At 41.1% G+C, this 15,835-nt stretch overlaps 1 protein-coding gene across 3 annotated transcripts in view; it reads left to right on the top strand.

Moving 5' to 3' along the window:
• Nucleotides 1–5,484: 5,484 nt before the first annotated feature.
• Nucleotides 5,485–15,835, top strand: part of jar (Myosin heavy chain 95F jaguar) — a 562,711-nt gene continuing 552,360 nt past the window's right edge. Inside the window, exons 1-2 of one of the 3 annotated variants that reach the window (XM_067138003.2) lie at nucleotides 5,487–5,542; nucleotides 10,501–10,581. The gene's annotated coding sequence lies outside the window, so the exon portion shown is untranslated. Of the gene's footprint in view, nucleotides 5,543–10,500; nucleotides 10,582–15,835 lie in introns of all 3 variants that reach the window. The other 2 variants (XM_067138005.2, XM_067138002.2) reach the window with 2 other exon arrangements.

Here is a 15,835-nt window from a genome sequence, read left to right on the forward strand (position 1 = left end):
ATGCTATTCCCAAGTTTGAAAATGTGCCTGCCTATCTGTCTAAAATTCTTCCAACACCGAGCAAAAATCCTATTCAAAGACAAGAACAAATTGAAAAACGGGAAGAGGAAGGAAAGAAAGAAAGCTGAGGAAGAATATGACAGGATCAAGGACTTCGATGACGTTCAGGGTAATTTCAGTATTAAACGCAAATTAGATTTGGACAAAGTTTCCGTCAACTTTGATGATGATGATGATGATGATGATGATGATGATGATGATGATTGTTGTTTTAAGAGGCCTAACATCGAAGTTCATCGGCCCCTCCGTCAACTTTAACAGCCAAAGTCGGTATTTTCAAAATGTATATGACTGAGGAAAATATTCCGAAAATTGGTACTTCCTTTACATTAAACGAGGCTCTTGATTTTAAATCCATTAAACATGATATTTTCATGAGTGATAACCCTGATATACGTGCATTAGGTGACGGGGGCAAGATATTAAAATGGTCAAATTAGAAAAGTATTTGTAACTTCCTGTTTAGACCTGCTTGTAACTCAAAAGTGACTGTCCGCGACAAAATAGAATCTGTACACAAAATAACCGATGAAATTGAAAGTGAAGTTGATGAGTGTATCATTACTGATAAATTATAATTTTGTAAGGAACAGTTAAATATAGCCTTTGCAAAGAAAGTATTTTACTCCTGTATTCTAATAACATGGTCCACTTCAATATTTTTCGCATTTCCTGGGGCGTAAAAGAAGATAAGACAGTCAACGTTTCTTACAATGCCTCACCCGGTTATTCACAGTCTTTTACTGCAAAACTAGGCACGGGAAATTCGGGTATTGATGATTCACATTGGAATTACTTGAAAAAGAAACTAAAATTGTTAAAGGAGCATGAAATATTTTGTAACTTGTTGGATGGAGTCTACATAAAACGTGAGCTGAACTATAAAGGACGAAAGGTTTTATTTTTGTTTTTGCTAGTGGCTTTACGTCGCACCGACACAGATGTCTTATGGCGACGATGGGATAGGAGAGGCCTAACAGCTGGAAGGAAGCGGCCGTGGCCTTAATTAAGGTACAGCCTCAGCATTTGCCTGGTGTGAAAATGGGAAACCACGGTAAACCTGTACACTAATGTTTTTACATGAGGATTCTCAGAGAAAAATTCTGATTTCGCTTGTCAACAATGTTCTGGAAAACGAAAACATGTTTAGACATGCAGTGATTAAATAAATAGTTTTAAATATTTCGTTGACAAATGTATATAAATCTTTTGTAATATATTGTTGAATAACAATAGAAAAGTTACCGTAGACAAACTCATGGCTGAGAAGAAGAAATCCTCAGGAAAATAAAAATGTATAAACTGAAACCTTAGGAATTGTTAGGTAAGTTTTAAATTGCAGCTTAATTTCTAAGAAAGGTTTCAAACTATTGTAGTGAATTGCCATCATGCATTTTCCTAGTAAGATTAAAACTTTTTGTATACGTATTACGCGTTCTGATCTTTTACAAGATACCGTGTTGAGTTACAAGTGACAGATGTCAGCATAATTTTACGCAAAGAAATGTACATATACTGCCCTGCCAGTTTTCTCCCCGCATAAAACTTGTGTAGTATACAAGCCTAAGTAAAGCCACAATTGAAGGAATGTTCAATTTTATCATTAAGGTTGAATACATGAACAATATCATGGTGAAAGTGAGAGCGGGCCCTACACTGCCATGCTGAACGCCAGCCACTGGCGTGACGTCACGGTCCGAGCCTTGTGGCCTGTCTATCTAGTGCGGCCTTGCACTACCCCTGCTCTAGGAATCGGATAAAGAAATGAACTGCCGTAACCATGGCAACGTCAGCTCCAGGATTCTAGAGCAGTAAGATTATGTATGTACGTTTGGGCATAGCTGCCAACCAAAATTGGTACAAATAAGACTTAATATCTGGAAGAAATAAACTGCTGTGTAAGGCACTCATAGGACTCCGTTGGCCGGGATGGGAAGGGGGTGAAGTACGAGTATAAAAATCTTACTCTGTGGTGTAGTGGTTAGCGTGATTAGCTGCCACCCCCGGAGGCCCGGGTTCGATTCCCGGCTCTGCCACAAAATTTGAAAAGTGGTATGAGGGCTGGAACGGGGTCCACTCAGCCTCGGGAGGTCAAATGAGTAGAGGTGGGTTCGATTCCCACCTCAGCCATCCTGGAAGTGGTTTTCCGTGGTTTCCCACTTCTCCTCCAGGCGAATGCCGGGATGGTACCTAACTTAAGGCCACGGCCGCTTCCTTCCCTCTTCCTTGCCTATCCCTTCCAATCTTCCCATCCCTCCACAAGGCCCCTGTTCAGCATAGCAGGTGAGGCCGCCTGGGCGAGGTATTGGTCATTCTCCCCAGTTGTATCCCCGACCAAGGGTCTGAAGCTCCAGGACACTGCCCTTGAGGCGGTAGAGGTGGGATCCCTCGCTGTGTCCGAGGGAAAAGCCGACCCTGGAGGGTAAACAGATGATGATGATTATGATGACTATATATAGAAATGGAAGTGTGTGTATGTGTGTGTATAAATGACACATCTCCTCCTAAACCACTGGAGCAATTTCAACCAAACTTGGTACACGTATTACTTACTATCGGGAGACGATCACTGTGGGGGTTAAGCCATCCCTGCGCCCTTAAGGGGGGGGGGGTCAGGGGGGTAAATGTAGTCCAGGTGGTATGGTATCTTAATCGTCCACAGCGACTGCAGTGGGTCCTCTAGAAACCATTTGCACTTACATACTACGATCCTAGAAATGGACGAACAATCGTTTTCATTGGTCAACTTTCAACGGCGCCCTTTCCACGTAATGGGCGTGAATTTATTCGCACCACTTCATCTACTAGATGTGAAACCTGTTTGTTTCAGCTGTCTATTTCTTATTAGTCTAACCAGGTATTTGTTGTTTCAGCGTTACAACATGTAGTAAATGTAGGATACATGTGACCTCAGAAACGGTGTCTTACTGTATTACAGTAGGTAATGTCAGATGGAAATTAGCAAATAAAAAATGCGCCTCAACCCAGGATTGAACCATCGACCTCCTGCATGCCAACCAAAAGCTCTACCCACTGCACCAACTGTACAGCACGACGAAAACGTGCTGACAGCGGTAGTTACCCTACATATGGTTACAGTGTTGCCAGATTGCTACTTTTCAACGTCGTTTTTCTGCTGGATATACTCGCAAGACGAAATTTTGTAAGAGACATTTTTTTATTGCTGGCATGTGAGGAGTCGCGCTGCGATGCCCGAGTGCGCGAATTACGCTTTACCCTGTATAAAGAGGAAAATTTTGTGTATTTGTTTGTAACGGATAGACTCAAAAACTACTGAACCGATTTTAAAAACTACTTCACCTATAGAAAACTGCATTGCCAGTGAGTAACATGGGCTGTATTTTATTTTCAAAACAATTCGAGGGGGGCGACGGGGGGTGATATAAAAATATTAAAATAATAGGCCAATATAGGCGAAATCGAATTTGCCGTACAAGGACGAGACAAAGCTAATTTTAAGCCCCTTAACGCTAAGAACAAAACTCGGTAAACCCTTCGGGCTCGAAAACCATGTTTTTTTAAGGCCCTAAAACCAACCGTAATGGAGATATTGGAACCACACTACCCCTGCTCTAGGAATCGGATAAACGAACGGCCGTAACCATGGCGACGTCAGCTCCAGGATTCTACATCAGCTAGATTATGCATGTACATTTGGGCATAGCTGCCAACCAAAATTGATACACATATGACTTACTATCTGGAAAAAATAAACTGCTGTGTAAGACGCTCATAGCACTCCTCTGGGCGGGGATGGAAAGGGAGTGAAGTATAAAAATAATAGCCCCGGAGATCTCCGTAGTACAGCGACCAGCGGTTGCCGACGGGCCTCCGTTTTTACGTACTAGCTTAGGTTTCAGCATTTTGCGGAGTCTGTTACCTATAGTTTAAACTACTTTCTATCAAATCATGGAGTAGTAGGATCACTGATGTTATTAGTGCCGATATTTTTGTCCACTTTTACAATCATCGTAACCATGAAAACAACCTATATACTGTACCCAATTGTCAACATTTATACTCAGATTCATTATATGATGTGCGACGTGAGTGACAAGCCCAGAGAGTTACAATTCTCGATAATTATACTCGTTTCTTTTATGCATCGCGTATTTCCTTGATCATTTGTAATAGTTAGGAAATGTTGGATCAAACAAATACATTCAATAATATTTATATTTGTGGTACTTTCTAGCGGAAGTATACGTACACTAAACCTGCAGCTTTGTGAAGGGAGCAGGTATATCTAGGTGGGATTGAAGGAAAAACATGGTAGCTAAAGATCTTAGAGGTCGACGCTAATTAAGAACTAATATTTAGCGGCCCCCATGAAGAAAAGAAGAAGAAGAATATACACTATAATTCCAAACATGACGAATAATTTCTACGTACTTAATAAATACATCAGTGACATAAATATCTAATGAAGTCAGTCACACCGACAGTATGAGTAAATAAAGCCAGTTTCTGATAACCCGTACGAAGAACGGGTACTTCTGCTAGTGTTCTATAAATTTGAGCGAAATCGGTGCTGACGAGTAGGGAATGCCCCCTTGTTAATGGCAACATCCTTGAACACTCTGGTGTGGCTCGCCACGAGGTAGGGTTCTGCATATTTATATAGTTAGTAGGGACTATACTACACACCCTGGCATGAACCTCTGTGGGACAGCTACGGTAGGGTACTTTTACTTAATAGGAACGTATTCTTATTCTTCTTCAAGTACTATCGCTTTTCCCAGCCCTGAGAGATCGCGGGTGCGAACTGTGTTGCACATGTGGATCTGGCCCTGTTTTACGACTGGATGCCCTTCCTGACCCGACACTATTTGGAGGGATATAATCACTATTGCGTGTTTTCTGGTGGTTGGTAGTGTAGTATATTGTCTGAATATATATAGGATATTGCCGCGAATCGAACCCGGGACCCCCTGAACCGAAGGCCTCAACGCTGACCATTCAGCCAAGGAAACGGACACTTTTACTTAATAGGAACATCTTTGGATATTATGGGATGGGTTATGCTTTCACCTTTGCAGCAACACTCGTGGATACTCCGGTGTGTACAATTAGATGGCAATGCCTTATTTACTGTAGTTAAAATACCTCTCAGTATTTGGGTGCCACTGGGGAATAGTTCTTATACATTACGGGGAAAATCTCAATACTGTGATATGCATCACTCCAGGGCAGATATTTCCTTATTAGTAAACTTTCATAGACTAAACATTCAGAAACATCCTGGTACGATAGAGCGATCTCTCGCCAAGGGCTCGAACACACCAGAGAAGGCTGGCTAGGACACCCCTGAGAGCGCTGGTACGTGGCACGGTGGGGCAGAGCACAAGGCGAAGCGGCTTCGTTCGGCAGAACTCGGCTCTCCGAGTCCAGTCAGCAGTTGGTGTCGAGTGCGCAGGTAGAAAGCACGTCCATCCAGCCAGCAGACCGCTCTCTAACAAAGGTAAGAAGCCGGTAACTTGTGTTAAGTTCCTCCAAGCAAAGTACTCCATCACCAGTATCTGTCAGCTGTATTTTAACATTAGCCGCCTACTGTTTTTCGAGGGAAGAGGATAGTTTTGTTATTAGGAATTTTAGTTTAAATAATTTGCCTCATTCCTGTTGTTTGTTTTCGTCAAGTTTTAACGTTGTAAAATTATACTATAAAAAGGGGAGGCTAAATAGTTGTGAAGCGAAAGTGCGCCTATTTCAATAATACTGCTGTAAAGGAAATCGAATACAATGATACATTGTAAGAACTATATTAAACAGAAGTATGAACATTTTTTGGAAATTGAAGAATGATCTATGTAACAACGTTACCCAGTTAAAGAACTTGTTTAAAATTCTATTCTTTCATCTAATCTTATTTGCCTGTCAACGTTATCACACTTCTCTTTGACGTTGTTGAAATAGGACATAACTCGTTGGGCTTTTTAAAAAATCCTAATACGCGCTTATAGGCCTACTTCGGAAATACTTGTTTCATTCCAGAAAGCTCTGAATACTTGTATATCCACTTTGTGAATACTTGTATCCTCTTTGTATATGTAGTTTCCTTTTATCGTATATGAACGCAGAGTTCCAATAATAATAATAATAATAATAATAATAATGACGACTTTATCTCCCACTAACTACTTTTACGGTTTTCGGAAACGCCGAGGTGCCGGAAATTAGTCCCGCAGGAGTTCTTTTACGTGCCAGTAAATCTACCGACACGAGACTGACGTATTTGAGCACCTTCAAATACCACCGGACTGAGCCAGGATCGAACTTGCCAAGTTGGGGTTAGAAGGCCAGCGCCTGAGCCACTCAGCCCAATGAAATGAGTTTCACAAACCTCTTCTTCCTTTCCTCGAAAGATGACTAACTTACTTCCTTTACTCGTTTTCATTCTCCACCCTGAGGGGGTGAGGCGGGCCACCTAGAGGGTTGCGCCCTCGTTCTGGCCGAGAGTTTTGGGCGTGTTGGGGGTTGTATGGGAAGAGGAAAGTGGGTAAGTGGATGTGAGATATGACGGAGATGGAAGAGGGGGAAGTGGCCTTTTTTCTGCCTTTTTTTTTTTTTTTTTCAGTATTGTGTATAACAGCGTGACTTTATATGTTTGAGACATTTACAGACATTGGTCAACAAAAAGGGGATACATAGGGCTTTTTTTATTATTATGAAAGATGACGTACGTAGTTCTGTGTATATCTCTTCATTCTGTAATCGTATTACTGATGGAGGAGCCAATGTTTGTGTGTGATTAGAAATAATTAACGGTGACATTAAACAACTCTTCTTCACAGTTCATAATAAGAAGTACCGAACTATATCATGAAATCATAACATTTCATTGTTTATGTTTCCGTGAAGTCAGGCATGTCTTTTTATAGCCCTTAGATATCAAAGTCAGCAGTCCAGTCTGTTTATGTTCGTGAATTCTAACTTGTCCTGCTTTTGAGTTTATTTTAGTCGGGATTTACTGAGATTAGGGCTAGAAGCCTCCGTGGCTTAGGAGGCAGCGCGCCGGGCTCTCACCGCTGGATACCGTGGTTCAAATCCCGGTCATTCCATGTGAGATTTGTGCTGGACAAAGCGGAGGCAGGACAGGCTTTACTCCGGGTACTCCATATTTTCGCTATCTTTCATTCCAGCAACACTCTCCATCAACATTTCATGTGACAGTCACTTGTCATTGCTACAGAGGACTGCGACAGGCCTCGGCAGCCGGCACATTTCCAATCCTCGCCGCTAGATGGGGGCTTTATTCCTTCCATTCCTGACCCGGTCGAATGACTGGAAACAGGCTGTGGATTTTTATTTCATTTTGCAAGTGAGGTTAGGGATGGAGGGAAAGTGGCATTGGTCTATATATAAACGATACTACCCCAGTAGTGACGTCGCACGAGCACAGATAGGTCTTTCAATAATATGAGACGGTGAGGCTCGAACTCACACGTCTCACGACTACGTACCGAGCTGCCCTGGTCGGAATGAAGGAATTCGCAAATAAATAAATAATAAATAAATAAATAAATAAAAACGTATTGAATTAATAGTCTGCTTGCATTTATATGCTATGTCACTTTCTATAGTTTACAAGAACGCTCATTTGTTGTTTATTTTTTGTTTTTTATTGACCTTACGTCAAACCGACTAAGTCATATTATGAAGAAAGTAGCCGTGACCTTAATTTTATTAATGAACAACCCCGCATCTGCCTGGTGTGAAAATGGGAAACCACGAAAAATAATTTATTGAGCTTCGAGGGAGGAGTTCGAACTCATCATCTCCCATATGCAAACTCACAGTTTACACGGCTCAAATCGCACAGCCAACTCGGTCGCTGCTCTCATTTGTGTTCGCACAAGATGTTGCATGAGGTCTTCGGAACGTGGAAGGAAACTGAAGTTGTTTATATAAAAATCAATTCCTTTGATGACTGGAAACATCGTTATCTTCAGTCACGTGGATTTGCTTGGGGTTCGATAAACCTGAGCCTCAACGGCACACTTTACCTGCCAATATGTGCTTTCCTCACTGATTAAGTGAAACATATGAACATTAAAAAATAGGCACTGAATGGCAAATTATGCCATAATGACAACAATAATATTTGTTTTACGTTCCACTAACTACATTTTTATGGTTTTCGAAGACGCGAAGGTGCCAATATTTCGCCCCACAGAAGTTCGTTTACGTGCCAGTAAATCTACCGACACAAGGCTGGCGTATTTGAGCATCTTCAAATAGGCTACCACTGGACTGGTCCAGGATCGAACCTGCCAAGTTGAACTCAGAAGGCCAGCGATCTACCGCCTGAGCTACTCAGCCCGGCAACTCTTTCTTTCTTAATCTGTTTACCCTCCAGGGTTGGTTTTTCCCTCGGACTCAGTGAGGGATCCCACCTCTGCCGCCTCATGGGCAGTGTCCTGGAGCTTCAGACTCTGGGTCGGGGGATATAACTGGGGAGGATGACCAGTACCTCGCCCAGGCGGCCTCACCTGCTATGCTGAACAGGGGCCTTGCCGGGGGATGGGAAGATTGGAAGGGAGAGACAAGGAAGAGGGAAGGAAGCGGCCGCGGCCTTAAGTTAGGTACCATCCCGGCATTTGCCTGGAGGAGAAGTGGGAAACCATGGAAAACCACTTGCAGGATGGCTGAGATGGGAATCGAACCCACTTCTACTCAGTTGACCTCCCGAGGCTGAGTGGATCCCGTTCCAGCCCTCGTACCACTTTTCATATTTCGTGGCAGAGCCGGGAATCGAACCCAGGCCTCCGGGGCTGGCAGCTAATCACACTAACCACTACACCACAGAGGCGGACAGCCCGGCAATTATGCCATTAAAAAGTGTTCAAATCCAATTACAGTTATGTATACTGCAGATGAAATGACCTATTCAAAATGAAAATGTAATATATTTTGCGCTGAACGTTTTTATTGTGGCGGTACCTCAGTGGAAAGAGTTATAAGACATTTCGTGTGCAAAGTAAATATACGAAACGACGAATGCAATGTCCCTAGTCTGTAAGGATCAGTCTCTTCCGCACATGTAGTACCTTCTTGTCAAACAATACATTTCATTTCCTCTTAGATCTCTATACTTATGGGTTGAATGCCGTTGACAGTCTTGGGACTTCGGGTCTACCGAAAATTATACCCTTACCCAGCTCAATGAACTATAATACGTATTAGATCGTTTTATTTACAGGTTTTATGAGAATCGATTTATATAGATACCAAATGTGTGCTAATTGTAATAAACACCAACTCAAGGAAATACGATTCATTCATTTTTTTATTGTTTCCAAGCGCGGAAAGTATTTCATCTCTTTAAATTGTCAAAAAAGGATGAAAGAGTAAAATTAATTAAAAGTGGCAACCTCAATCATAAATTAGGGGCATAGTAATTATCCTGTTTCAAAGATATCGAGTTCGACCCGTACTGAGGTGGTTGTCATTAGAGGGTGTTTAAATTCAACTCCGGGTCGTTGGCTTCCGAAATTTTAAACTGCTCCTATAGGACAATTTCCGACACTCCATCGTCTTTGAAAATATGTAGCATTTGAGGGAATATTGAACTATTTCAGAGTGATGTCAAAATTTAGGAATATTTGCGAAATACCGGGCTCAATGGCTGGGATTGTAAAGCGCTGGTTTTCTTAGCCCAAGGTGTCGGGTTCGATCCCAGTTCACTCTTGTGGTATTTGAAGGTGCACACATGCACGAAAACTCCTTTAGGACAACATTTCCAGCAGTGTGTTCAAAAACCATAAAAGTAGGTAGTGAGATGTAAAACCATGTTGATGGTGATTATTATTATTATTATTATTATTATTATTATTATTATTATTATTATTATTATTATTATTAAAATTAATTTTGCAGCTCGTTCATTGTTGGCTTGATTGTAATTTGCGGCATTCCACGTACAAAATCTACTTTTGTTCTAAAGATACAAAATATGAGTGACTATACCATTTTATCTTGTTTTCCCTTCACGCAACTCTTTCCTGTCTTCACACCTAGCGAGTTGGCCCTGCGGTTAGGGGCGCGCAGCTGTAAACTTGCATTCGGAAGATAGTGGGCTCGAACCCCACTGTCGGCAGCCCTGAAGATAGTTTTCTGTGGTTTCCCATTTTCACACCAAGCAAATGCCGGGTCTATACCTTAATTAACACTATGGCCGCTTCCTTTTTACTCCTAGCTCTTTCCTATCCCATCGTCGCCATAAGACCTCTTTGTGCCGGTGCGACGTAAAGCAATTTGTAATTTCTTTAAAAAAATCTTTTTAATTTTTTGTTTGAATGATTCTATTGGTGTGATTTTGCTGTCTCGACAGCTTTTTCCTTTCTGTAGAAGAATTCTCATTCACGAAATGGTAACAAACGCGAGCATTACCAAAATATTCTATAATCTTGTAATCTGCAGGTGTTACTCAACGGCGAGTGAGCTGTGTGGAGTGTAGCGCCACGCGGGATTCAGATAAGAACCGTCCCTCGACCTTGGCAGGTGAGAGAGAACAATTAGCATAGTTACCAACGGAGGAACTTCAGCTTTCCCTGTCTTCACCACACGGAAGTTTAAAACTGTCTACATGGCTCATTGTTTGTAACACTGCTGTTTCACTGTCACTGTCCCAGTTCTGTTCTACAAATAATAATAATAATAATAATAATAATAATAATAATAATAATAATAATAATAATAATAATAATTATAATAATTATAATAATACCGAGCGAGTTGGCCGTGCGGTTAGGGTCGGGTAGCTGTGATCTTGCATTATGGAGGTGGTGGGTTTGAATCCCACCGTCGGCAACCCTGAAGATGGTTTTCCGTGGTTTCCTATTTTCACACAAGGCAAATGCTGGGCTGTGCCTTAATTAATGCCACGGCTGCTACATTCCCAATCCTAGCCCTTTCCCATCCTTGCGCCGCTGAAAACCTTCGATGTCTTATTACGACGTTAAACCACTATAATAATAATAATAATAATAATAATAATAATAATAATAATAATAATAATAATAATAATAATAATGTTTGGTCCCATTAACAATTCTTGCGGTTTTTTGATAAGTCCAGGTGCCAAAATTGTGCCCTTCCTGCCCGTAAATCTTCTGTTTGATCACCTTCAAATACCACCAGACTGAACCAGGTTCGAACCCGCGAACTTGGGCTCTGAAAGTCAGCTATCTACCAATTGAACCACTCATCCCGGTGTATTGTAAATACTCATAGATTTTGACATTACTCTGAAATTAAACTTCAGTAATAATTTATTTCAACATTGCCTTTTACAAATCTTAATTCCAATTGCAAAAGGCAGAATAATATTTACCGGTACATAGAACATTGGCAGACAAGATAAATAAACTGGCTGAAAAGGAAAAGAACAATGTAAACAAGTCATATTATTATTGTAGTTCTTAAATTCTAATCAATACATCAATATAATATTATCAGCAACGAAACTACTGTTAACAAAAATACTTTACACATTAAAAAAAATGTGTAATGAAGTCACTTATATATGTACAAACAGATTGACCATGCAGGCAAACAAATAATATAATACTCTGTTAACAATCATCTTTAGTAAAATTAGCACATTTAAATAATAATATCAATAACGAAACTGAAGTAAACGGAAATACTCTACGTATTAGACAAAAAGTATAATGAAGTCATGTAGGCAATATACAAGAATACTGGACTTGCAGGCAAAATAACATGATATTCTGTTCAAAGCTAAAATCAGCTTAATTTCAACCATAGAAAAACTTCACAAACTGGACATAATATGTAAAGCGATATGAAACAGATTTTTGCGAATTGGCATTATAAAATCAATATCATTAATGTTTAGGCTATTTTATTAAAGTGTTCACATATTCTAACCAGTGGTGAATTTGTTTGATGAATGGATATGTAATTTCCAGAGTAGCATGGTTTATATATCCTCAAATTAGTTAATTTCACACAAGTTCACCCTAGCAAGCAAATCACCATAATCTGTTATACCATACAGTGTATTATTGAATGCAGAAATATTTGTTGATTAACTCTTCTTCGATTAACAAGAGTGGAGAATTTTAATTCTTGAAGAAAGTTTTGATAAGAGATTCTTCCTTTCCGAGCCGAACTTGTATATGATTTCTATGGTAAAGAACTCTAAAAAAATTTCTTCTGAACCTTTCCATGTTAAAATGGTAGCACATATTCACACAATACACGCACATTCAAGTTCGCTTCGAATACTACAGAGTGGTCAAGTTACGAATGTTTTTAGTTCCTTAAAAGTTCTTATAAATAAAACCTAAGGACTTTTATCCTTCATTAACGATCTTTGTAATGTGCGTTTTGAAAGACATTGCGCTATACATTACGGATCCCTTACTGAGTTCTTCTTCCGAAAAGTTACATTACTAATTTTATAATAAAACTTCAGTATTTTTCTTAAAAATGTAACACTGACGCATTTATTAATATTAAACTGCATTTTATTGTTGATGATCCAAACGTAAGTACTGTCAATATATGTTTCAATGAATCTTCGTAAGTGGTATTAGTTTCGTATAACTGTAATTCTTCAGCAAATAAGAGACAATTTGAATTTTAATAACGCGAGGGACGGCATTCATGTAGATCGCGAAAAAGAGGTCCTACGTTGGAACCTTGCGGAACACCGGAATTTATAATATACACAAATGATTTGGTTTGAAAGTACGTTACAAACTATTTCCCACCAGACAGGTAAGAATAAATTAGAGTAAAAACGGGATATGATAATCTATTACTGGATTGTGTGCGTTATAAATATTATGATCCAGTTTATCAAATTATTTTGAAAAATCTATATAAATCGCATCTACTTGTTCTTGACTTTCCAGTGTATAACAAATATCCTGAGAAAGGTTTTTACGGTCGGTTATAGTGGATCTATCTCGATAAAAGCTATGTTGTTGAGGTGAGGTGTTGTTCTTAACCTTTCTGAACACCCTATAGAGTATGATTTGCTCAGAAACATTTGTTGAAGGATTAATTATTGAAATTAGTCTATTTTTTCACAATTTCAGTGTTATCTCCCAATTCAAGAACCAGACAAACCCTGCTTAGCTTTCATTTTCCCGAAAATATTTGAGTTTCTAGAATTAAATTATAGATAATATACCGGGTGTCTCGCCTAAGGATCGTCAGGTGCCTTTTCTCTGGTGTTTCGGAAGATATTTTCAATTTTACTTTTGTAATGTGTAGGTAGAGTCAGCCCAAAGAAAAACTGCTCATCCTGCACGTCATGCGACACTCGGTGTCAACAGACAACGTCATGTAGGTTCTCAGTGATGACGAAATGTGCTCATTCGATAGAGCAGCCTCAAATTACTCCAGTACAATATTCCGTTCGAGAATATTTATTGACAGTGATGGTACAGCTTCCATGGCCGTGCTGCCTTATATTGCACCGTGCTGCCTCCACACTACTGTCATACAGCCTCACTCAGTCACTACTGGAAATACTAACTAGTTTCTCTTGTTGTGCTGTCACCGCCGTCAATAAATATCCTAGAGCGAAATATCGCAGTAGATTAATTTGAGACGTCACTGTAGATTGGGCACATAAAATTACAATTTAAACAACAGTGACAACCCAAACGACGCTTTCCGTTGGCATGATGTCGCATGACATACCTGATCAGCAGTCATTGTCTGAGTTGACTCCACCTACACATTACAAAAACGAAATTGAAAATATCTTTCAAAGCACCAGAGAAAAGGCGCCTGACGATCCTTAGGTGAAATACCCGTTATGAAGATTTCCTTAGTATTTCAGCACAGCTCTTCAGTACATACACCGATGAGCCGTTACGTTATGAACACATACCACTCAGGGCCACCTATTGCCCACAGAACCGTGGCCGCTCAACAAGGTAGCAGAAGGTACCCTGGGGTGTCTGGTACCACAAGCGCAACAGCAGAGCGTCCAGTTGTCGTACACTACTAGATCGTGGTGATGTAGCACGAACCCTCTCCTTCAAGTCGAACCACAAAATGGGGTTCATATCGGGGATATTTGGAGGCAACGGCATTTAAAAAATTTCACTATCCTGTTCCTCGAACCACTCCTTCAAAATCCTGGCAATGTGGCATGGCGTATTTTCATGTTGGAAGTGGCCGTCACATCAGGGAACACTGTTGGCATGAACGGATAAACTTGGTTTCGAATAACGTCCAGATATCAGATGGCTGCTAGTAATTGCTGTTCCGGAATAATGGGCCCATGCAAAAGTCGCCCAGATCGTCCCACCTCCTTCACCAGCCCGTCTCAGCTCGACCGTGCAACCACGTGCCATAGCCTCCGATGGAAATTGGCATATACGCGCTCTGCCTTCGACGTGATGAACCAGGAATCTGGATTACTTGGACCAGGCGACCTTTTACCAGTCATTCACAGCCCAGTGGCGATGATTTTGTGTCCACCTCATTCGCTGCTTTCGATGGAGTTCAGTCGGCATTGAAGTACGACTGGGTCGTCGACTGCGCAGTCCCATGCGCAGAAGTGTTCGATGAACCGTGTGCTGCGAAACGTTGGCCTGGACATCACCGTCGTACCTGTTCGTGATTTCTCGAAATGTGGCCCCGCGGTCGGTCCGAACACTGTGCGACAGCCTCCGCTAGCCTCTTGCATCAATGAGCCACTGTCGACACACGGCTGGGCGACGCATCGTCGTTTGCTCATCGTTCCACCACTTTCAATACCTGCTCACAACAGCGGTACGAGAGCAGCCCTCAAGCCACGCCGTTTTAGAGATGCTGCTACTAAGGCGCAGTGCCATCACAATTTCCCCTCTATCAAACGAAGACAGATCGGCGGACGTCGGAGACCTGCCCTATACATACCTCGCTACCAGCATGTCGCGTATTACTCTGCCCGCTCCAGGCGTTAAATGTTCCCGGGTCGTGATGATCATAATGCAAATGTTCGCCAGTGTACGGTGGTATACCATCAGAACCACTTGCTGTTTCTGATACCGTATGCGTCAAAACAAACGACACTAAAATGTTTTTTAATTGCTTTGGTTCAGCTTGTGTTCAAAATATATACCATCATCACGTGCCACACATTGTCCATAACGTTTCTGAAGATTATTAAAAAGTTAAGGAATAAAAGTTGCTGGATGGACACAAAAATGGCCTTAATTTCTTAACTGTAGGTGAGTTATCTGTCTTAAAAAAACTGATTCTTTCATCATGCCCCACACACTGTATAGGCATCTGGGCCTATGAGGTCCAGGAGCAGGAATTGATGGAATTCTATGGGAAATTTGGTGATCGCCAAAGTGTCGTTGCGTAAGGGAAGTGACTCCCCCGCGTTGTGGGTTGTTGCTCCACTTTGCTGCATCCATTGTTGTTGGAGGTGAAAGTTTGTGGCGTGACAAAAATGGCACAAATCTCGCACGAATTGGTTAATAATGGGGTTTCTGTATCGGGTCCACTGGTTTTGAATTCTGTGCAGCATCCTCGGCGAACTAAGAGCCCAATATTCCAAGGACGGACACGGCGCACCAAATCGTAAGCTGCGCACTGTGTAGTGGTTTCTCTAGACAACATCAGGCCGTTTATACCCTAAAAACTAGTTGTTTGTCGGTTCGTGTAGCCATCAACGTGAATATGGCTTTCATCTGAAAACCTTATGTTGCGGAAGAATCTAGATCCTCGTCGTCATGGACAACACCGACTGATATACTTTAATCGGGCCTGCTCA

Source organism: Anabrus simplex, chromosome 1, assembly GCF_040414725.1.
Source record: "Anabrus simplex isolate iqAnaSimp1 chromosome 1, ASM4041472v1, whole genome shotgun sequence".
Taxonomy (NCBI): domain Eukaryota; kingdom Metazoa; phylum Arthropoda; class Insecta; order Orthoptera; family Tettigoniidae; genus Anabrus; species Anabrus simplex.